The following is a 22,530-nucleotide window of genomic DNA, read 5'->3' on the forward strand; positions in this document are numbered from 1 at the left end:
TCCATGATGGCCCGAGCTCCATTAACTACTATACATTCTTGCAGCTCCTTTGTGCTTAAGCCTAGTGGATCATGTCCATAGGTCATTTCAACATCTTTGCTGCTCTTGAAACTGCCAATGATTTTATTGATCTTCTCTTCGAAATGCATTGATAGCTTATTGCATAACTCTTGTGTGGGCACAACTTTACTTTTTACGCACTCCGGCTTGGAAAGGCTATTTACTACATTAAATAACTCCTTCGTGCTATTGGGTGCTTGTAAAATTGTCTTAGCATAGTATGCCGCTTTAGCTTTGGCAATAGCTACTTTATAGGCACTCAGTGCCTTTTTCATAATGATTTTGTCCTGTTCTGCGTACCCCCTTCTCCACTTTCTCTCAGCCTTTTTACCCTCTTTTCTCAGTCTTCTTAACTCTTCACTATACCACGGGGCTGATGGTTTGTCCCTGCACTTAATCTTTTTCATGGGGACCCATATGTCCAGAGAGAGATTTATCTGCCTACAAAGACTAGAGTAGTTTTCCCCCACTGATTTACTGGTGTCAACGAAGCGATTTCCATCGAAAAAAGAACTGTGTTTATTTTCAAACAATTTATTCCATTCCGTGCCATAACGACAGGAGCCAGACTGGGAAGTTTTGTTACCCCCTTTATTTGCTGTGTGAAGTGTTAGCTGAAATAGTGTTAAGAAGTGATCCGTCCAGTCCAGAGGCAGTATTTCTGTTATTTCTACCTCATTAAGATTGGCAAATATTAGGTCTAACATATGACCTCCTTGATGCTTGGGTTGCTGCACTAATTGCTGGAGATTCCATGTCTTACAGGCTTGTAATAAGTCACTCAGGGCTGAATTCAGGGTCTCATTGTTCCATAGATTAAAGTCCCCTAAGATAAGTAATTTGGAGTGGGTGACGACAATGTTAAAAAGAGTATCAACTAGTACTTGACACTGAAGGCTTTTTCCTCCAGGTGGTCTGTAACAGACCATGCCTGAGACCAGATGGCCTTTAGTTTCCCTAGGGGAAAAGCCTAGCATTTCAATTCCCTCCACTACGTCCATCGTAAAAGGGGCGAAATTCAATTTTTCATTGTACATCACTCCCACCCCCCCTCCTTTCCCGGTTAACTAAGGCATGTGGAAAACCTTGTAGTCTGGGGGACACGCCTGCCCCAATTAGACCTCAGAGTAAGGTCGCGTCCATGTTTCTGTAAGAAACAGTGCGTCCAAGTTATAGCCCTCTAACAGGACAAAGATATCCTGATAATGTTTTACCAGCGATCACACATTGATATGGTCACACTTTAAATTGTTTTGCATGCTGTCTAAAAGTGTAAACCCCTCCTTCCCGCGCACCGTGCTTACATTACTCGCACTGCTGTGCTCACCTATTGCCATGAGGTGGTTCCTAGAATAGCAAACAATGGTATCCTTAGTGGGGAGCTGGTTTTGGCCTGCATTATGGCTAGCGCTAAACGCGCTCGGTGCGTGGACGGGCGCAGACGGGCTTGCCTTAAGCGCGCGTGCTGCACGCTTGCATCTCCTCTGCTTAAATAGGGAGGAGCGTGCTGGGTGAAACTCTAGTATGCTGACCAGGATGGCGTGTGCTTGGTGACCTGCTCTTACAGGCAGAGTACACCAGCTCACCCTGGTCAGTCTGGAAGCCGTAAAATGCAAGTGTGGTTAAATGTTAGTTTAAAATAAGGTTAAAACATCTGCCCACTTTTAAAAGCCTAAAACCCTAAGACTCTCTCCCCTTCTACTAAACAAAACTATGTACGCTGCTGCCAACAGTGACAAAATAGAAAAGCGCGGCGAAGTAGTCGTTACTGACCGCGCGCTTGCATCTCCTCTGCTTAAATAGGTAGGAGTGTGCTGAGTGAAATACTAATATCCTAACCGGGATGGCGTGTGCTTGGTGACCCGCTCTCACAGGCGGAGTACACCAGCTCACCCTGGTCAGTCTGGTAGCCGTAAAATGCAAGTGCGGTTAAATATTAGTTTAAAATAAGGATAAAACATTTGCCCAGTTTTAAAAGCCTAAAACCCTAAGACTCTCTCCCCTTCTACTAAACTAAACTATGTACGCTGCTGCCAACAGTGACAAAATAGAAAAGCGTGGCTAGGTAATCGTTACTGATTATTACTCATAATGGGTAGGCATCAGAAGCACAGATAGGGGATGGTACAACTCCACATCTCACATGCCAGACTGGAGCAAAAAATGGCTCAAGTGATGGCAATGCATGAGAAAACACACCCACAATGTGGCTGAGCAGGTCTGCACAGTGAGCACAAACAGTATCAAGACACATGGCTGATCAACAAAACACAACACTAACTTGCCAGTCACACACTATGCATACTCACAATTGGCACCAACAACAAGTAGGTGTCCCTCAGACGTGCAAGTACTACCCAACACACTGCACAGTGCACAACCTACACCTCCCACATGTACACACAATCACAAGCACAGGGCTGACCAATCCAACTAACAGGCACTCAAATCCAGGTTGACACGTGTGCAGTTGCCATCGCAGGGGCACACACACATCAACACTACTGACCAAGTCACTCCCTTCACACTGCACACTTCATGACCACCCAAGTGCACACATTGAAATTTACCCATGTGATTAGGGGGACTGGCCATCACAAGATGAGCATACACCAACACTGCTGTTCACACATCAAGCGAGATCACACAGACATGATGGACCCTGGCCAGTCTGCCTGCAATCCTGTGGATAGAATCCCACTCTGTGCTGGCAGTGCATCCACACATGTCATGTGTACACTTCAGCTAACATCACCATAGATGGATTATGAGAACAGTAGTTCATCACAAACAGCCATCATTGCACCCCCAAGCCTCAGAGTCAAGAAGAACTGAAGTGCCTGTCACATGTGTGCATGAGAGGCTGCACAAGGAATACGTGAGACTGTACTCTGCCATGGTCAGCAACACAGTTAAGGTGATAACAATGGGCAGTCCAGGCACCGCTGTGGGAGAGACAGCTGTGTGAGGGGGACTTTCACTCAGACTTGGCTGTCAGTCGGACTGGGAGGTGGCTGAGTGTCAGGGCCAGTTGGAAGACTGGACCTGGGAGGGAGAGGACCAGCTGAGGTAGCGGCATCAGTGGCTTTGGGATCCGGAGGGCTGCTTGGACCGGGTGGTGTGGTGGCACATGGAGGTGGAGTCATGCTGCCCTGAGACACAGTGTGGGAGGGAGAATATGGAGGGGTGCCTTTCCACTTCTTGGGTTATCGATACGCAAGACCTGTCTTGGGAGGAGTGGTAAGTGGGGTGGGCACAACAGGCACACTCTCCAACAAAGCTGCATCAGGTGCAGCCGGTGGGACTCCCTCTGGGGACCTGCTGGATCCAGAGGTACGCTTGGCCCAGCCTTGTCTTTTCCCCTCTATCACCTGTTTACCTGCCAAACCACCTACAGGGACCTCCTTTACCTGCTTCACAGGGGTCTGGATGGGAGTAGAGGTTGTGGGTGAATCTGTCATGGCGGGCTTTTTCTGTGTACTCTTAGAAGGCACCAGCTGCACAGCAGGCACAGAAACTGACTGCTTTTCTCTGCAAGATGCTTTTGGGACACGAGAGTTTGTTGCCTGGGGATGCCTCTGAAACGTGAGCCTGAGGCCTGCTTCTTGGCATGATGTCCCGAGTGTCACCGGAAGTTTTTTTGCCTTTGCGCTCTGCTGTGGCTTTGGTTTGTTTGGGGGATGGTGTCTGCGCTCTGGCCCGCTTGGACTGTTGCTGTTGTGTGCTGTGTGTGGTGTATCTTAAGCCTGAGGTCTGTGGTGTGTGGTCACTCTCGTCAGATGTAGCCACTGGCAGGGGGGTGGCCAAAGGGACTGAAGCTGGACTCTGAGCCTGTGACAGCTGAATGGCTGCCATCACAGTGGATGACAAAGACTGGACAGTCCTGTGTAGCCCACCCACATCTGAATTAATGTCCTCCATGAAGGCAACTACCTGTGCCAACGTCTTGTCATGGTCTAGGAAGGCATTAAGGAGAGATGTCTGACCCACACACAGCTGGTGTAAAAGGTCCACAGCCTCAACGCTGAGGGCAGCAGGGGAAACAGGGGCAGCGGTGCCTGGGGGGAAGGTCACTCTGCCCTTCTTACTGGTGCAAGCACTTGCAGCACTAGTGGAAGTAGTTGGGAGGGTGGGCACTGGACAATGTGTGGTGGAAGAGGAGGCAGAGTTCCCGCTCCCTGAGCCCGCCAACATATATGTGACACCGCTGGTGTCAGATGACATTGAGGTTGGTATCTCTGGCTGTGATTCCTCAAGCAGACTCCTGTCCCCATCCGAGGCGCTGGTCACAACAGTGTCAATGTGCTCGTGTGTAGCAGTCGTGCCTGATGCCTCACCACTGGTGTCCATCCCCTGTCCTTCTGTGCCCATGGTAGATGCTGCAAGAGAGAGAGACGTAGGTTCAGTTCAGTGGCATTAACACAAACATCATATGCAAGCAAAGCACAAAACAAGATGATGATATCCCCATGTTGCACACCACCCTGTGCAGTAACATTGTGCAACCTCAAATCCAAAGTCGAATTTTGCGTGCTATCATGCAAACTGGGCATAATGAAATGAAATGAAATGAAATGAAAAATTATATTTATATAGCGCGTAACTACCCGGAGGCCTCGTCGCGCTTCAGCAATTACTATGACGAGCTCCAAGGTACATTAGCACGCTTTCGCAAACAAATGGGTTTTTAGGACTTTCCTGAATGCCATCCTATTGTTGATCTGTCTAATACTCACAGGAAGGGAATTCCATAGTTTGGCGGCAGAGTGTGAGAAAGAGCGACCGCCCCAACGGGCTTTGATAACCTTTGTTGGAGTTGCTAAGTGCAGTGAGCCGGAACGAAGGGCTCTGGAAGGGACGTAAGGCACTACAAAGGGGAACAAGATGGCAGGGCCTGTTCGATGAAAAGATTTGTGCACTATGCACATCGCCTTAAACTGAGCTCTGGCAGTCATTGGGAGCCAATGAAGCTCCTTAAGGGCTTTCTTAGCTGATTGCCAACGAGGAATATTAAACAATAGCCGGGCGGCACAGTTTTGGGTGACTTGGAGCCTTTTGGTCACCGCTACAGGGGCGCCCAAATATAAGGCGTTCCCGTAATCCAGGCGAGAGAGAATCAGGGCCTGAACCATGACTCTCCTCGCCTGGAAAGGGAGCAGAGGAAGGACCTTGCGGAGCATTTTCATTAACCCAGCACAAGTTGAGGCAGTCTTGGTGGCTTGGACCGAGAAATCAAGCGCCCTGTCAAGCCAGATTCCAAGGCTCTTTATCTGGGGCTTAGGGAGGGGAGGAGTGCCAAGGCATGTAGGCCAAATAGAGGCCAAAGTGTTCGGTAAGGAATTACCTAATAACATGATCTCCGTCTTCTCCCCGTTAAGTTTAAGACAAGACGCATGCATCCACTCAGCAACAGCCTCTAGACACAGACCCAGGGTGTTAGATGACCCCTCCGAGTGGTCCAAAGAGACCACCAGTTGGGTGTCGTCTGCGTAGGTGACGATACGCACACCAAAGGGCTGAACTATATTTGCTAGAGGTTGCATATAAACATTAAAAAGAGTGGGGCTCAGGGACGAACCCTGCGGAACCCCACAACTGGGTGGTTGCTTGGCCGAGATCGTCTCACCCTCAAACACCTGAAAAAAACGCTCATCCAGGAAGGAAGTCAGCCATTCCAGGGGCGCGCCCGACACACCCATGCCTTTCAAACGATGTAATAGGATGGCATGGTTGACAGTGTCGAACGCGGCACTGAGGTCGAGTAGTATGATGGCTGCTTTTCCTCCCTGGTCCAGCACCGCTCTAGTCTCTTCTGTTACTGCTATAAGGACAGTTTCAGTTCCATGCTGAGGGCGGAAACCCGTCTGAGAGACACATAGTAGGCTATTAGATTCTAAATAGTCCACTAAGATGTTAATAATGTGTCTCTCAAGAAGTTTGCTCATCCAAGGAAGTAGGGAGATAGGGCGAAAGTTGGCCAAATTGTTCTGATCTAAGGTGGGTTTTTTCAGAAGTGCCCTAACCATCGCACACTTCCATTGGACTGGGACAGAATTCGAAGCAATGGAAGCATTGAGGACATCCAGGATGGCAGGACGGATGACGTCGATTACTTTGATAAGAGTCTGAGGAGGTGCTGGGTCGTTAGGGGAACCCGAGGTGACTTTAGGGATTATTCCATCCAATAAGGAGGAGTCTAGAAGGGGGAATTTGTCCAACAGGCAAGAAGTCATCATGTCGGGGTCCATTGTGGTGGTAGGCTCCAAGTTCCCACCAGCTATGGAGAAAGAGGAATAGATGTGATGTCCACACAGCCAAATAGCCTGCCCGTGGCTCCGTGTAGCCAGACATACAGATCCCTCTGAGCATACCTAGGGCCCCGAGGGGAGAAAAGATGTACCTTTGAACATGCCACATTCACATCTGGAGGCAGCAGAAGGGGACAACACAGATACAGACACCAAAATATCAGTCCACAATGACCACAAGCTCATGCCGTCCACCATGTTCTACTTTGGGACACAACTACAGTTGCACATTGGTGTCAGATGTGTACTTCTCACAAATCTGACATCAGGCAAAGCAGACATTGATGTAAGCACACTCAGATGAGGCACACTGCCGTTCCCTTCCATGGGATGTCCCTGACTCTCCCAATGCAGCCGATGCCAGAAGGCCACAACTCAGAATGCAATGTCAAAGGCCACTACATGAATGACATTAGAAAGTACAGGTAGGGAAAATGCATGACAGCTGTACCCAACACAGAGGCCACTTACAAGATATTGCATCACACTAGCAACATCACAGTGCTCAGCACTGACTCAGGCTTGGAACACATGCAGTCACTCACAACCAAAGTCACCCTTCCCAGAATACTCACCCCCAGCTTGCTGCTGATGGTCCTTCAAACGTGCATTCAGCTAAGGCTGTGTCACAGTTAAGATGTGAATATAGTGACAATGGGGTAACCCAGTATCCCTCAGAACCTGGGCAATAATATATAATATAAACAATTGGTTCTGTCGGGTGTAGATTATCTCTTTAAACCATTAAACCAGTCATAGGTTTACTCACATGGAAAACAAATTATCAAAAACATCAAAAACAACACACATAGAGAGACCATAGAGGGTATTCAAAAGTTTTATAAATTACGTCATTTATAAATACCCACATTGATTTGCATGGCTGTCAAAACGTAACATAAAATGCGTTGCAATTTGTGACAAGGTGAACATGGTGCTCAGTGCTGTGGGGAAGGTGCACAATATATACAAAGTGAATTTCGCTGGGGGTCGCGTAACTAGTTAGCATTGAGGAGTCTCGTTCGTTATCGGAATTAACCAGACAAATCGCTCCACCAACTAAGAACGGCCATACACAACACGGGAAACCTCACCCGGCCCGGACACGGAAAGGATTGACAGATTGATCGCTCTTTCTCGATTCTGTGGGTGGTGGTGCATGGCCGTTCTTAGTTGGTGGAGCGATTTGTCTGGTTAATTCCGATAACGAACAAGATTCCTCCATGCTAACTAGTTACGCGACCCCCAGCGAAATTCCCTTTGTATATATTGTGCACCTTCACCACAGCACTGAGCACCATATTCACCTTGTCACAAATTGCAACGCATTTTATGTTACGTTTTGACAGCCATGCAAATCAATGTGGGTATTTATAAATGACGTAATTTATAAAACTTTTGAATACCCTCTATGGTCTCTCTATGTGTGTTGTTTTTAATGTTTTTGATAATTTGTTTTCCATGTGAGTAAACCTATGACTGGTTTAATGGTTTAAAGAGATAATCTACACCCGACAGAACCAATTGTTTATATTATACAGTTAAGATGTGGGCAATTAGTGGTGTCATGCTCCTGGGCGCCAACCTTCCAGTCCGAGGGAGCAGCCCCAGCTTAATCTCCTGCCATGTTTTTGCTTAGCCGGCCGATGTCATCCCACCTCTTGTGACTGTGTGCGCCGTCGGTTGGAGACACCCAGAGCCTACACATTGCGTGCAATAGCCCTCCACACGGCCTTACGCTAGTGGACTTTGAGCTGCAGGCATGGGAGACAAGAGGGGATAAAATCAGTGACACGGGGTTATGTACCATTATCTCTCAGTACTGGAGCATGATACTAACTCAGCACTACTTCACAGATAAGTCTAGCAGAGACAATACAGCATTTTATGTGGTACATAAGCATGGGAGAGTCATACAAAAATGCATGCAGGTATGAGGGTGGACACAGTACCTGCCCATCTCATACACATGCAGGATGCCAGCACAGAAAGCCGTGTGTAGGGGGCCCACATCTGCTATCCAGTTTGTGGGTGAGCAAGACATGCATTACATGGGAAATTATGTTTTGGGCAGAATCACTGTGTCCAACACTGCGCAGCCCTCAATGTCCTTGCCCTGTGAATGGCTCACTGTGTCATGGAGGTCACATTTAGGGACATGACCTTGAGGTTCCGTGGGAATCGTAATGACACTTTTTGGGTGTGTTCGAATATGGACGAGTTTGGTATCTACGAACCGCAAATGACGAGTTTAGTGGGAGTACGCGTTTTCGCTACGCTACTATGTACGGTTCGTCTCATTTCTGGGTATGTCCATCTGAACCCTCGGGTTCCATTTTAGATACGGCATCCATTTTGTTTCTTGCCCTCAAGTAGCCAGCGAACGGACCTTGTCCGCTTTGTGACCCTGGGATTCCCAAGCTTTCGCGGAGGATACGTGTTCCTTTGAAGGTGTCTTTATGATGAGGGGGCTGACACTGCAAGGGCAGATGGCTCCGCTCGAGGCTCATCTTGCTGTGTTAGTCTATTGTTTCAGTCATGCATGCATTAGGCACGAGTCCTTTGATCCTGCAATCAAGTTTCCAATATTGCTCTTTACACTCTTTTCCAATCTGTTGTGCATCCTTGTTTTTCCTTTGCATCTGTTTCTGTCCCTTCTCCTAATTCGTTTACAGTCGGAATGGAATGTGCTTAATGTGGGGATAATGTGCTTTTACAGTTGGGAAACCGGCAATGCTGCTGTAATTATGTTCCGGGCTTCTGAAACATGAATGCGACCCTTTTGAAGTTTTACTGTGGGAACTGAGTTGTAACCTTTTATTCGCCATGTTGTGCAATGTCGAAAATGTGTATAAAAGGAGCGATCCACTTTTGCAATTCGAAGCAGTCTCTCAGAACCTACACGTTGTGTACTTCTTGCGATTTCTGTATCCCTGCAGTAAATAAACGCCGATCTTTGACGCCGCAGGAAGTGTCCCGTGTCTCTGTGTTTTGTACACCGGAACAGGTAACCCACGAAGGTTTCAGGTGTTGTCCCCTGGCACCGCTGGGCCTTAGAATAGCCCAGTCCTTCAGTTGGCGCCCAACGTAGGGCGACATCAGCGGTACCGGTCCAAAGCCCGACGATCGTGAGGAACTTCGTGCGAAATCTCCGAGGGAAGGTGCACCCCGCTTCATCGATCTAGTTGTCGAAATAAGTGGCCCGAAGACTTTTCCCGCGAAGATTCCCGCCTCCTGACGGGTGCGACGGACTGATGCCCTGACTGTCGACCTGTTTTGGCGCCTGGCGTAGTCCTTTGTACGGCGAGACGATAGACGGGCCTTCCCGGTGACGCCATTGCTCTTTCAGTTAAGTATTTGTGGGTCGCTCCCCGAGTCCATGGTTTTGTAGTTCCTTTTTGGGACGGTTACTTTGTTGTTTGCATGGTTCCATTGCATTTGTGGTTCTTAGTTGTTGGTTCTTAATTGTTGGGTTTTATTTGACAATTGCGATTGCCAAAAACCGAGGGTCTTGCAATTTTTTTGCGAGGACATCGTAATTCGATAGCCCTTGAAGTTTGTAAACTCGGTTAGTGTGCACGATGCCTGGCCGTAGTACTTTGTTTGGTTTCCTTAAATGTTGCAGCACGGATTCCCGACTGGAGGATTCATGTCCGATACCTCCAGTTGGAACTCCAATTTATGAGCTCTATAGTCACCACGGAGTAGGTCCTATCGTATATAATGAATATTGGATTCGTTACACTAAAAATGATGGTGTTCTTAGTTGGCCATCACATGGTAGTTTCGAAACTGCAATATTAGATAATCTTGAAGCTAAATTGTTTAAAAAGAAGGCTAGGCCGGCCATGTTTGATTCCTTTCGGTTATGGCGTAAAGAGGCCAAGCAGAAAGAAATCAAACAGATCAAGAAAAATAAGAGAGATGGTGTTATTACGGTGATGCGAAATGCAGAACAGTATCAGCGAGACAAAGACGAAAAGGAGCAGGAAGTTTCTGCTCGACTGCATCATATCGCGGTGGATAAATGTTATCCGGTTTTACCGTCTAGTTCTGATAAGACGGGAGAAGAAGCGGTAGAAGATCCCATATTGTCTTATCTATTGAAATCGCCACCTCCCTATGCACCAGATACTGTGGGTCCTCCTGTTCCTCAACCTGTTGTTCTGGCGGCTGCTGGTCAGCCTGTCGTTCCTCCTGTTCTTCCGAATCCCCTTGTGCCGCAAATTGTTCATCCTCCTTTACCCGCTCTTTTTCCTACTGCTCCTTTGCCAGTATAAAATCAGCCCAATCTTACTACTACTCCTGTTATCCCGACTACTGCTACTGGGGCCGATTCACAGAACTAACTTAAGACAAAATCCTAATCTTACTACTTTTGGTATTCACAGAAGTTAGGATTTTGTCTTAAGTTTGTCCTAAGACGAACTTAAGACAGACTTAAGACAGATTTAAGACAAACTTAAGACAAACTTAAGACAGACTTAAGACAAACTTAAGACAAACTTAAGACAGACTTAAGACAGACTTAAGACAAACTTAAGACAAAATCCTAACTTCTGTGAATACCAAAAGTAGTAAGTTTAGGATTTTGTCTTAAGTTAGTTCTGTGAATCGGGCCCACTGTTTCTACGTTTACTCCTAATGTCGTTGCTCCTGTGCTTCCTTCTTCTTCTCCTTCCGTTCGTAGTCGTATATTTAATGCTGTCGCTAATCTCTATTCTCCACTTTTTGGATCGATACTCGGGTCCGATCTTTCTGATGTCTCTCAGAGGCGCAGTCAAATTCCTGATGGTAGAGAACGTGAGTTGTTAGTGAAAATGGCGCGTAAATGGATTAGGCATCCTGCGAAGTACACTTCGCGTATAGTTTTTGAGACATTTTCCCAGTTTAATGAGCCCACACAAAGATTCGTGTTCGAGGAAATGTGTAAATCCTTGAGAGAAGAGTGGGATAATGAGGAGGTAGACAATGTACCGCCCGAGATAACTGAGCTTCAGAATCAATTTTCGACTGGTATGATTGTGGGTGGTAATGTCCGACGTGCTTTAGAGCGTCTGTTATCTTTTCGATCTACAGTACAACCTCGAGCATTGTTTAAGGACGAAACTGAGGAGCGGACGGCACAACCTGGTCAGTATCCTATGCGGGAAGTTCCCCCAGTATGGATGCCAGGTGATCCTGCTGCTAATCCTATTGTTCTACCACACTTTCAGAGAGTTTGGATACACCTCCCATGGAAGCGATCGGAAGTTTTGCAGGTAAAGCAAACTTTGCCTGACCCCCGCAAGAATCCTGCAGGTTATTATAAGGAGTTATCCCAATTAGTGGATGCTACTGTCATGAACCTTGCCGATATCGACATGTTGTTTGGTAACGTAGTACCTCAACCGATTTGGGCGAAAATCCGTCAAGAGAATCACGTAGCTGAATTAGGCGGTGATTGGGCTGCTCTTGCGGCGGCTGACGGACGGCAAGTTGGTGGGGCTAAACCTGAACAGCTCATTGAGATTCTGCCCCAAAGGATAATTACACTTATGAAGACACTTATGCCAGCAATGAGAGTTAACTGGGCCAAATTGTCTGCGTGCAAACAAAAGAAGGGCGAGAGTGTCTCCGATTTCTTTACGAGATTTGAGGAGGCATTTATCGATCATAGTGGTCAGGATATGAGCTCTGAGGGAGGTCAGCGATTGTTTGTTGATAAATTTGTATCAAATTTGTTGCCTGAACTAAGCAACAAGTTGAAGAATTCTGAAAGTTCGTGGGCCGTTTCTACCACTGCTCAGATATTAGCCACGGCCCAATACTACGAAAATAGAGAGAAAGAAGAAAGTGAACGCGCAGATAAGAAAACGAAGGATCTTAAAACTAAGGTCTTATTGCAGCAAGCGTACCCTCCACGCTCGAATCAAAATGACTCGCAACAGCCAAATCGATTACACTCACAGTTTTCTAGATCGCAGTCGCGTACTGACTCCTCTACACCTCGATCTATGTTGGGGTATAATCAATGCGCGTATTGTAGGGGTGAGGGCCATTTGAAGTTTAATTGTCCAGTTTTGCGTGACCGAAACAATGGTGTTTCGGCTCGAGGAGGTCATAGTGGTCCTCAACAAGCGTCACGTGGTAGAGGTCGTGGTGTTACTCAGAATCAGAATGAGCGTTTTGCCACTTCATCAGACTCACAAAATTGCTTTGATCGGCGCGATTCATCGTCTGGTAGATCTGCACAGTATCATGTGGACGACTATTATGTCGAGCATGATGTTGATGCTGACGGTAATTACTAGGACAGCCATAGACAAAGAAAGGGAGAAGTATCAGTTCCGGTTGATCAGAGAGGGCCTTATGTCGCAGTTGCCACATTGGGCGTAGTTGAGCCTTTTCTGTTGGACACTGGTGCAGCAAAAAGTTCCATCATGCATTCGAAACTCCCTGGAGCGCCTTTGTCTGGCTTAACGAATGTTTCCGTTGGATTCTCTGGTGCCCCCGTTAGCAATCCAGTTTCTAGCCCTTTGCCCCTTACAATTGGGTCTCGTGAGTTAGAAGCTCCTTTGATTTTGACTACTGGTTGTGGTGAGAATCTTTTGGGCCTGGATTTGTTAAAACGGTTATATGCGACTTTGTACTGTTCTCCTGCGGGAGTGGAGCTTACGTTAGGTCAGAGAGTGATCTCTCCTATGTATTTGTCGACTGATAAGCTCCCACCGGAATTGAGTTCTCTTCCTGAGTCTTTGTGGGCGACAGGTCCCAATGACGTGGGCCTGTTGGATATACCACCTTATGTTGTTCAATTGAAATCAAATGTGCGATTGCCACGCATTCCCCAGTATCGTATCTCCCTTGATGGAGAACGAGCACTATTAGCGATCATTTACGATTTGATCGATAAAGATGTCATCGAAGAAACTCGGGGTAACGTGTGTAATAGTCCTGTGTTACCTATTTTGAAACGAACTGATCCATCCAAGCCTCCTGTGTATCGTTTTGTTATTGATTTAAGGGAGGTAAATACAATCGTTATTCCACAGTTTCCCATGGTGCCTGACATTACAGCTTTGCTGACGCTGATTCCAGCTTCTGCATCATGGTTCTCGGTAATCGATTTGAAGAATGCCTTCTTTAGCATTCCAATTGCTGAGGCAAGCAGAGATCTATTCGGTTTCTCATTAGGTGGTCGCAGCTTCAGGTTCAAACGCGCACCTCAGGGCTACTGTGAGAGTCCATCGATCTACAGCCAAGCTCTTAAGAGTCAACTTGATGCGTTTGTGTTACCGGCTGGTGCGGCCTTGATTCAGTACGTTGATGATCTGTTGGTAGCTGCTGACACTGAACAGATTTGCAGAACTGCTACAGTATCTTTCCGCCTTTGACTTATTGTCAAAGGCGGGAAGAAGGTTGACCCCTGAAAGAATCTCAGCAATTGCTCGAATGACTGTGCCAACAACTCAGAGAGATGTGCGTGCCTTTCTAGGTATCACGTCATACTGCAGGCAGTGGATTCCGAACTTTTCACTGTTAGCGAAGCCATTGATAGCTCTCACGTGCAAGGATGTTTCGACTCCTTTGCCATGGACGGAAGAATGTCAGAAAAGTTTTTCTGAACTACGTGATGCGCTGTGTTCGGCTCCTGTTTTAGGTACTCCTGATTACAGTAAGCCATTTACACTATACGTTCACGAGAGAGAAGGTTGTGCGTTGAGTGTTTTGACGCAACAATTTGGTGGTAAGCAGCGTCCGTGTGCATATTTTTCCTCGACCTTAGACCCGGTAGCCAGAGCGTTGCCAAGTTGCTTGAGAGCGACAGCGGCAGCTGCGGTGTCTATTCGACAATCCGCAGGTCTGGTCATGGATAATATGCTCATAGTGATGGTTCCGATGCAGTTGACACTCTCCTGAACCGGACAAAAACTCAACATCTGACGAGTGCAAGGTTGTCCGGGTATGAGTTGACACTTTTGGCAAGTCATATACAGATCAAGCGTTGTAATGTGCTGAATCCGGCGACATTGTTGCCGACTAATATGGAATCAGATGATGTACCACCACATGATTGTTATTTACGAACTGAGGAAGAAACGAAGGGTCGGGTGGACCTGAAAAACACTCCATTGACAGACCCCGATGGCACTTTGTATGTTGATGGTTCATGTTTTAAGTTGCCGAATGGTGATGTGACGACTGCGTATGCTGTAGTGACGTTGAGCACGGTTGTGGAAACTGCGAGATTGAGTCAGAATTCAGCGCAAGCGGCAGAGTTGATTGCGTTGACAAGAGCGTGTGTTTTGTCTAAGGGAAAGCGAGTGAATGTGTTTACCGACAGTCAGTATGCATTTGGTGTTGCACATAGTTTTGGTCGATTGTGGAGAGAAAGAGGATTTATGACATCGCATGGTACGAAGATCCAACACGGACAGCTCGTGAACGATCTTTTGGATGCACTTACATTGTCTAAACAGGTGGCAATCATTAAATGTAGTGTGCATCGAAAGGTTACGGATGACGTTGGTCGTGGTAATGCATTTGCGGATGAGATTGCTAAGGAAACGGCTAAGAATCTTGCAACCCGAATGTATGTTACGAGTTCAGTGAGGTGGCCGACGGACACTGGTATGTGTGAAGACACTGTTGAGAGCGTGAAAGCAATTCAGAATGAGGCCACTGAAACTGAAAAGACCAAGTGGAAAGAAAGCACAGGGAAGTTAGACACGCATGGATGTTGGGTTGACTTGTCGGAATATCAGAGGTGGATGTTACCGGATGCATATGTGCTAGCCGTTGTGACTATGGCTCACGGTTTGTCACATATTAGCGCGAAAGGTATATTTAAGTTGTTGTTCCCTGAATGGAAGAACGATGGTATTGCTAAATGTGCTGAGAGAGTGGTTAAGAATTGTATGGTGTGTTTGATGCATAATCCTGGCAAGGGCACCCCCACTCCACCCGGTCATTTTGCTCCTCCTGCCTGTCCCTTTGAGGTTATCCAACTGGACTTCATCCACATGGAGAGATGCAATAATCTGAAGTACGTTTTAGTTGTGGTTTGTGCATTCTCCAGATGGATTGAGGCCTATCCTCTTAAGGATAATACTGCCCTGTCCACAGCGAAAGTCCTACTGAAGGAATACTTTCCTCGATATGGAATGCCACGGATTGTGTGGTCAGATAACGGAAGCGAGTTTGTGGGAAGCGTGATGCAGAGTGTGTGTAAGGGCCTTGGAATTCGACAGAAATTCCATAGCGCCAATCATCCCAAGGCAGCGGGTTTGGTTGAAGGGTACAATGGTACTCTGAAGCTGAAACTTGTGAAAATACAAGCGACGACTGGTTTGTCATGGCCTGATGCCTTGCCTCTGGCTCTCTTATCAACCAGAGCGACTGTGCACTCTCGAGTAGGGCTCAGCCCATATGAGATTGTGTTCGGCCGCCCTGCAAACATTTGGGGAGTCCCGAGGCCTAAGGCCTTTGATAGTCTTGAGTATCCAATGCTAATTGATTATCTTCATGATCTGACTGCTAAACTGAGGTTAATTCATCAACAGATCTTTGAAGCTTTACCGGCACAGACAGAGGGTCCTGGACATCGGCTTCAACCGGGTGACTGGGTTGTTACCCGCAATTTTGGCAGAAAACGTAGCTTGGAGCCGAGATTTGTGGGTCCCTTCCAAGTGCTGCTGGCTACAAGGACTGCAGTTCGGTTGGAAGGCAGAAAGAACTGGGTGCACGCCACCCATACCAAGAAGGTTCCGATCCCTTCACCAGCAGACAATTGGGTGAGAACTGGTATTGCGGCAACGGAAACCGAGACCCCTCTATGCTTTGTGCCGTTTAGTGATGCTCAGTCTGTAGGAGACAATTCATTGCAGCCAGACACACCTGTTGAGTCGTCAGTTTTGGAGAACTCAAGGTCTGAATTGTCATCTAATCGACTGAACACTGTTTCACCAACTGAACAATTATTTGAGGAGCAGACTCGACCTGGAAGAAGTCTATATTTTCTTCGTCCACGTGACAAAGACTAATAAAATTTTTCTTATATTTTCCTATTACTGTTGCCACGAACATTAAGAACAATTGCATCCTTTACTGATTTTCGAGTTCCTTTCTATGTGTGCTTTTACAGCTCTGAGATTTTTTATTAAATTGGGTGTTTGTTTGAGAAAACCTATCATCCGGGTTAACCGTAGGGCCGTGTGGGTACTTCTTTCTGTTTAGCAGGTTCCTGACACTAGGTCGGTTACTTTTTGTCGATTCCTGGGAGCTCCCGGGAATTGATAATCGCTACTCAGAACGAAGTGCGTCAAGGACGTCACGGACGGTTTTTAGAGGATGGCGTTCTCTAAGCTGTTGGAAGTAGAAAGGATGTCGGCGCAAAGATCAAAATTGCATAAGATTGTACGAACGAAATGTTTTTTGTTTCAGGTATTCCTGCTGTTTCTGACTGTTTCTATGCTATTGGTGGGTGGAGTGTATTTTGGAATACAGTCGTTATTGCCTTCCATTTCACCTACTTTTTCTCCTAAACTAAGTTCTATTACCACTGTTTCTCCACATTCCTTTCATCCTCTGCCCCAACATGAACAGGTTAGACGTGCGGAATTCATGAATAACTCCTTCGTTCAACTCCTACATCAGCATCAGTTGGTGATGAATACTACCAACTGTTGGTTGTGTGGGTTAATCCCACATACCATGGATAGGGGTATTCCGTATTTGGTTCTTCCTTATAGCTCCCAAGGGTCAGCTCGAGCATTCCAAACTATGTTCCGTAGTGCACTAGATTCCTACCCCAGTCGAGAGCCACGTTCTGCAAACTTCAGTCCTGGTCCGTACCACAAGCCTTTGGCGATAGCGATTGCTGATTTAGATAGAGATATTTTTGATGCATCGCTTATTCCAGATGAAGAGATGCAAGCCTATAAAGATCTGAGTGAGGCTGAGTATAGTATGCCAGTGGGTGATAGACAGCTTAAGAGCTCGTCTCCAATATGGATCGTACCCCACCTCGGTAATTTCTGCTTGAAAGGTCTTGGTCGAAATCCGAGGGCTCAACTTGGGAAGAGTGCTTGTACTGATACGTATGTTCTACCGATGCTCTCTTCCCCTGTTTTCTTGACTGCCAAGGGTACCTATTTCGTATGTTATGAACGTGCATATACATGGTTGCCCCGTGACTTCTCGGGTACCTGTTATATTGCGAATCTTTTGCCACCGACTTTTACGGTTGCCTCAGACTATCACAAGACTAGAGTTGTGAGAGGCGTTATTAGTGAAGAGGGCACTGCCGGTCAAGAAGCAGGAGACTTCTTTAAGGGTTTCTTGCCGTTTTGGGGGCCTATGGTTAATAGTAGGAACCTGAGACAGCTGACCCGTGTGGTAGAGTCGACTGCTAACATAACTGCGAGTGCTCTTGGTAATTTAACAGCAGAACTTCAGGCGGATAGACTTATGACGTTGCAGAACCGTATGGTTCTAGACGTTGTTCTTGCAGATAGAGGTGGTGTGTGCAAAGTGATCCATTCGAGTTGTTGCATTTTCATCCCTGACAACGCTCCAACTGTTTACCAAGCCATCTCGAAGTTACATAAGATCTCCGAGTCCATACACGTGGACAAAGGTGGTTGGACACTTCTAGGATGGTTTTGGGGCTTGATATCAACTTGGGGTTGGAAGATTCTGATGATCGTAGGGGTTGTTGTAACGTTTTTGTTCACGTGTTGTCTTTGTGTGCAGTGTGGTCCTGCCTTATGTGGTCTTTGTGCCACAACGTGTATAAGACGGCCATCTGTTACCAAGGAGACATTGATGGATAGAATGATGTTCCAGCAACAACTGAACGATTTGATGAATATCGAAATCGATTCTGATCTCGACTAGTGCTTGCCTACATGAGGGCAAAAGGAGCGTCTGAGGTTCCGTGGGAATCGTAATGACACTTTTTGGGTGTGTTCGAATATTGACGAGTTTGGTATCTACGAACCGCAAATGACGAGCTAAGTGGGTGTACGCGTTTTCGCTACGCTACTATGTACGGTTCGTCTCATTTCTGGGTATGTCCATCTGAACCCTCGGGTTCCATTTTAGATGCGGCATCCATTTTGTTTCTTGCCCTCAAGTAGCCAGCAAACGGACCTTGTCCGCTTTGTGACTCTGGGATTCCCAAGCTTTCGCGGAGGACACGTGTTCCTTTGAAGGTGTCTTTATGATGAGGGGGCTGACACTGCAAGGGCAGATGGCTCCGCTCGAGGCTCATCTTGCCGTGTTAGTCTATTGTTTCAGTCGTGCATGCATTAGGCGCGAGTCCTTTGATCCTGCTATCAAGTTTCCAATATTGCTCTTTACACTCTTTTCCAATCTGTTGTGCATACTTGTTTTTCCTTTGCATCTGTTTCTGTCCCTTCTCCTAATTCGTTTACAGTCGGAATGGAATGTGCTTAATGTGGGGATAATGTGCTTTTACAGTTGGGAAACCGGCAATGCTGCTGTAATTATGTTCCGGGCTTCTGAAACATGAATGCGACCCTTTTGAAGTTTTACTGTGGGAACTGAGTTGTAACCTTTTATTCGCCATGTTGTGCAATGTCGAAAATGTGTATAAAAGGAGCGATCCACTTTTGCAATTCGAAGCAGTCTCTCAGAACCTACACGTTGTGTACTTCTTGCGATTTCTGTATCCCTGCAGTAAATAAACGCCGATCTTTGACGCCGCAGGAAGTGTCCCGTGTCTCTGTGTTTTGTACGCCGGAACAGGTAACCCACGAAGGTTTCAGGTGTTGTCCCCTGGCACCGCTGGGCCTTAGAATAGCCCAGTCCTTCAACCTTACAATCTCACACCCTTCTCACAAAGTCTGTTGTGTGCAATCTACAGGGCTGAGATAGCTCCTTAATGGACATTCTAGGAGACAACCCATATGTTTCACTCTGTACATTCAGTGATGTGTCCTTATCAGATTGGGCAGTGACTGTGCAGGCCAGGGGTGCTCACACTGATGTCCAATGTGGGGCATCAGAAATGTCACATGCAGGGACAATATGAGAGGGCAAACAGTGTCTACGCATGCAAGTCATTACACATGCTGATGAAAATGGAAGGGGCTCTGTACAAAAGTACAACAATCTGCTGTGTCATAATTGAATTACCACCAAGAGTGTCACCCTCTGGCATTTAAGTCTTGTGCATAGTGCTGACCTATACATGCTGGCAATATTGAGTCAGACATACTTCCATCAGTACCCTTTGGACGTAAACCCTTGGTAATATCACAGATGAGCCTGTGAAGAACATCATGGACCCACACATCCATTCACACAGGCAATTTCTGTCTTGACTCCCGCTTAACAAACTTGATGTGTCACTATACGGCTGAAAAAACAATGCATGTCCCTCCCATTCTGATGTGCAGCCAGGGAAAAGTGTAAAATAGGCTACACACCCCTTTGCCCTGGAGTCAGCATGCTAGGCAATGCATGACACAACCCACACTCTCAGGTACATACTGCAGCAGATCAACTTCATGTGTGCACTCCCTGCACTCTCACGTCCACCCTGAAACACTTACCATGATATCTGGAGCACCATACAGCCTCCCATAGATGGCTCCGCTCGAGGCTCATCTTGCCGTGTTAGTCTATTGTTTCAGTCGTGCATGCATTAGGCACGAGTCCTTTGATCCTGCAATCAAGTTTCCAATATTGCTCTTTACACTCTTTTCCAATCTGTTGTGCATCCTTGTTTTTCCTTTGCATCTGTTTCTGTCCCTTCTCCTAATTCGTTTACAGTCGGAATGGAATGTGCTTAATGTGGGGATAATGTGCTTTTACAGTTGGGAAACCGGCAATGCTGCTGTAATTATGTTCCGGGCTTCTGAAACATGAATGCGACCCTTTTGAAGTTTTACTGTGGGAACTGAGTTGTAACCTTTTATTCGCCATTTTGTGCAATGTCGAAAATGTGTATAAAAGGAGCGATCCACTTTTGCAATTCGAAGCAGTCTCTCAGAACCTACACGTTGTGTACTTCTTGTGATTTCTGTATCCCTGCAGTAAATAAACGCCGATCTTTGACGCCGCAGGAAGTGTCCCGTGTCTCTGTGTTTTGTACGCCGGAACAGGTAACCCACGAAGGTTTCAGGTGTTGTCCCCTGGCACCGCTGGGCCTTAGAATAGCCCAGTCCTTCAACCTTACAATCTCACACCCTTCTCACAAAGTCTGTTGTGTGCAATCTACAGGGCTGAGATAGCTCCTTAATGGACATTCTAGGAGACAACCCATATGTTTCACTCTGTACATTCAGTGATGTGTCCTTATCAGATTGGGCAGTGACTGTGCAGGCCAGGGGGGCTCACACGGATGTCCAATGTGGGGCATCAGAAATGTCACATGCAGGGACAATATGAGAGGGCAAACAGTGTCTACACATGCGAGTCATTACACATGCTGATGAAAATGGAAGGGGCTCTGTACAAAAGTACAACAATCTGCTGTGTCATAATTGAATTACCACCAAGAGTGTCACCCTCTGGCATTTAAGTCTTGTGCATAGTGCTGACCTATACATGCTGGCAATATTGAGTCAGACATACTTCCATCAGTACCCTTTGGACGTAAACCCTTGGTAATATCACAGATGAGCCTGTGAAGAACATCATGGACCCACACATCCATTCACACAGGCAATTTCTGTCTTGACTCCCGCTTAACAAACTTGATGTGTCACTATACGGCTGAAAAAACAATGCATGTCCCTCCCATTCTGATGTGCAGCCAGGGAAAAGTGTAAAATAGGCTACACACCCCTTTGCCCTGGAGTCAGCATGCTAGGCAATGCATGACACAACCCACACTCTCAGGTACATACTGCAGCAGATCAACTTCATGTGTGCACTCCCTGCACTCTCACGTCCACCCTGAAACACTTACCATGATATCTGGAGCACCATACAGCCTCCCATACTGTGTGAGCACCTCTTCCACCAGGACCTCCAGCTCCTCGGTGGTGAAGGGACGGGCCCTGATCTTCTCAGTCCTCGCCATCACTGGGTCCAGGAGACAGGAGCAGCAGCAGTTGGTGGTGAGGGGTGTCAGGCGGCAAGGTCTGGAGACAGGACCAGCAGCAGCAGCAGTTGTTAGTGAAGAGTGTCAGGCAGCAGTGTCTGGAAGCAGTGGAAATGTGAGGCTCTCTCCCACACATATATAGCCCCCTGGGGTAGATTCAGTGGTTCTAAGCTACTGCAATTGGTGTTCCCGGTCCTCTTTTTTTAAATGCATCCAATGACCGGCTACATGGTAGCGGAGCACGCCTATCGCGATTTTCAAAATTGCATTGAAGAGGTGTGCCATGCTGGCTCCTTGACTGGCGTTTGGCAGGTGCTTTGCCACAAGATCCTCCCTTGGATTTCTTAGGAGGGCTCCTTGTTCGTTTGACAGTGGGGGCCTCTGCTGCAGGACCAGTGGGTTCTGAGGAGTCCCCCCTATTTGTGGCCACAGGGGAGGATGTGGAACTGTCATCCTGCGGGCCACCAGAGGGAGGTGGAGGTGTTGGTTGGGCCACAGGCCTGTCCCTCAGAACAGCCACTAGCTGGCCCAGGAGGTCCATGATTTGGCCCATGCGGGTGTCTATGGACCTCAGCAGTAGGCGAAGCTCACAGGAATGTTCCTGAGCCTGGCCTATTTGTCCCTGGGCCCATTCATAGGCCCCAAGTACTCTGGTGATGTTGTCCAGGGCTTCGGGCCCAGTGTCCGGTTGGCTTCGACTCCCCCTTGCCCTCCCACCTGCCCTGCTTTAACGGACCTGTTGCCTCACCACTGTACGCACTCTCCTACTCTCCCTGCCCTCGTCATTTGGTGGGGTTGGGTGGCCATCCTCTGGGGCAGGGAGAGTGTTGCAGGCAGTACTGATGGTGGTGGTGGAGGCCGCACAGGTCATTAGAGCAGGGGTCAGCGTTGTTGTTGCTGAGGTGGTGGTGGGGGGGGGACAGTGGGGTCCTGGGACCTGTTGCGCCCTGGCATGCCAGATGGGCAAACCGGACCGAGGATGCTTGTTTCCAGTCCAGGGAAGACATGGCTTGGCAGTTCGGGCTGGACTGTTCCCATGAGGCACAGGGTCAGACTGATTTGCATATGGACATGTCTGAACTGGGGTGGTGGAGTGAGCTAAAG

The sequence above is a fragment of the Triturus cristatus genome, chromosome 8 (assembly GCF_964204655.1).
Source record: "Triturus cristatus chromosome 8, aTriCri1.1, whole genome shotgun sequence".
NCBI classification, from domain to species: domain Eukaryota; kingdom Metazoa; phylum Chordata; class Amphibia; order Caudata; family Salamandridae; genus Triturus; species Triturus cristatus.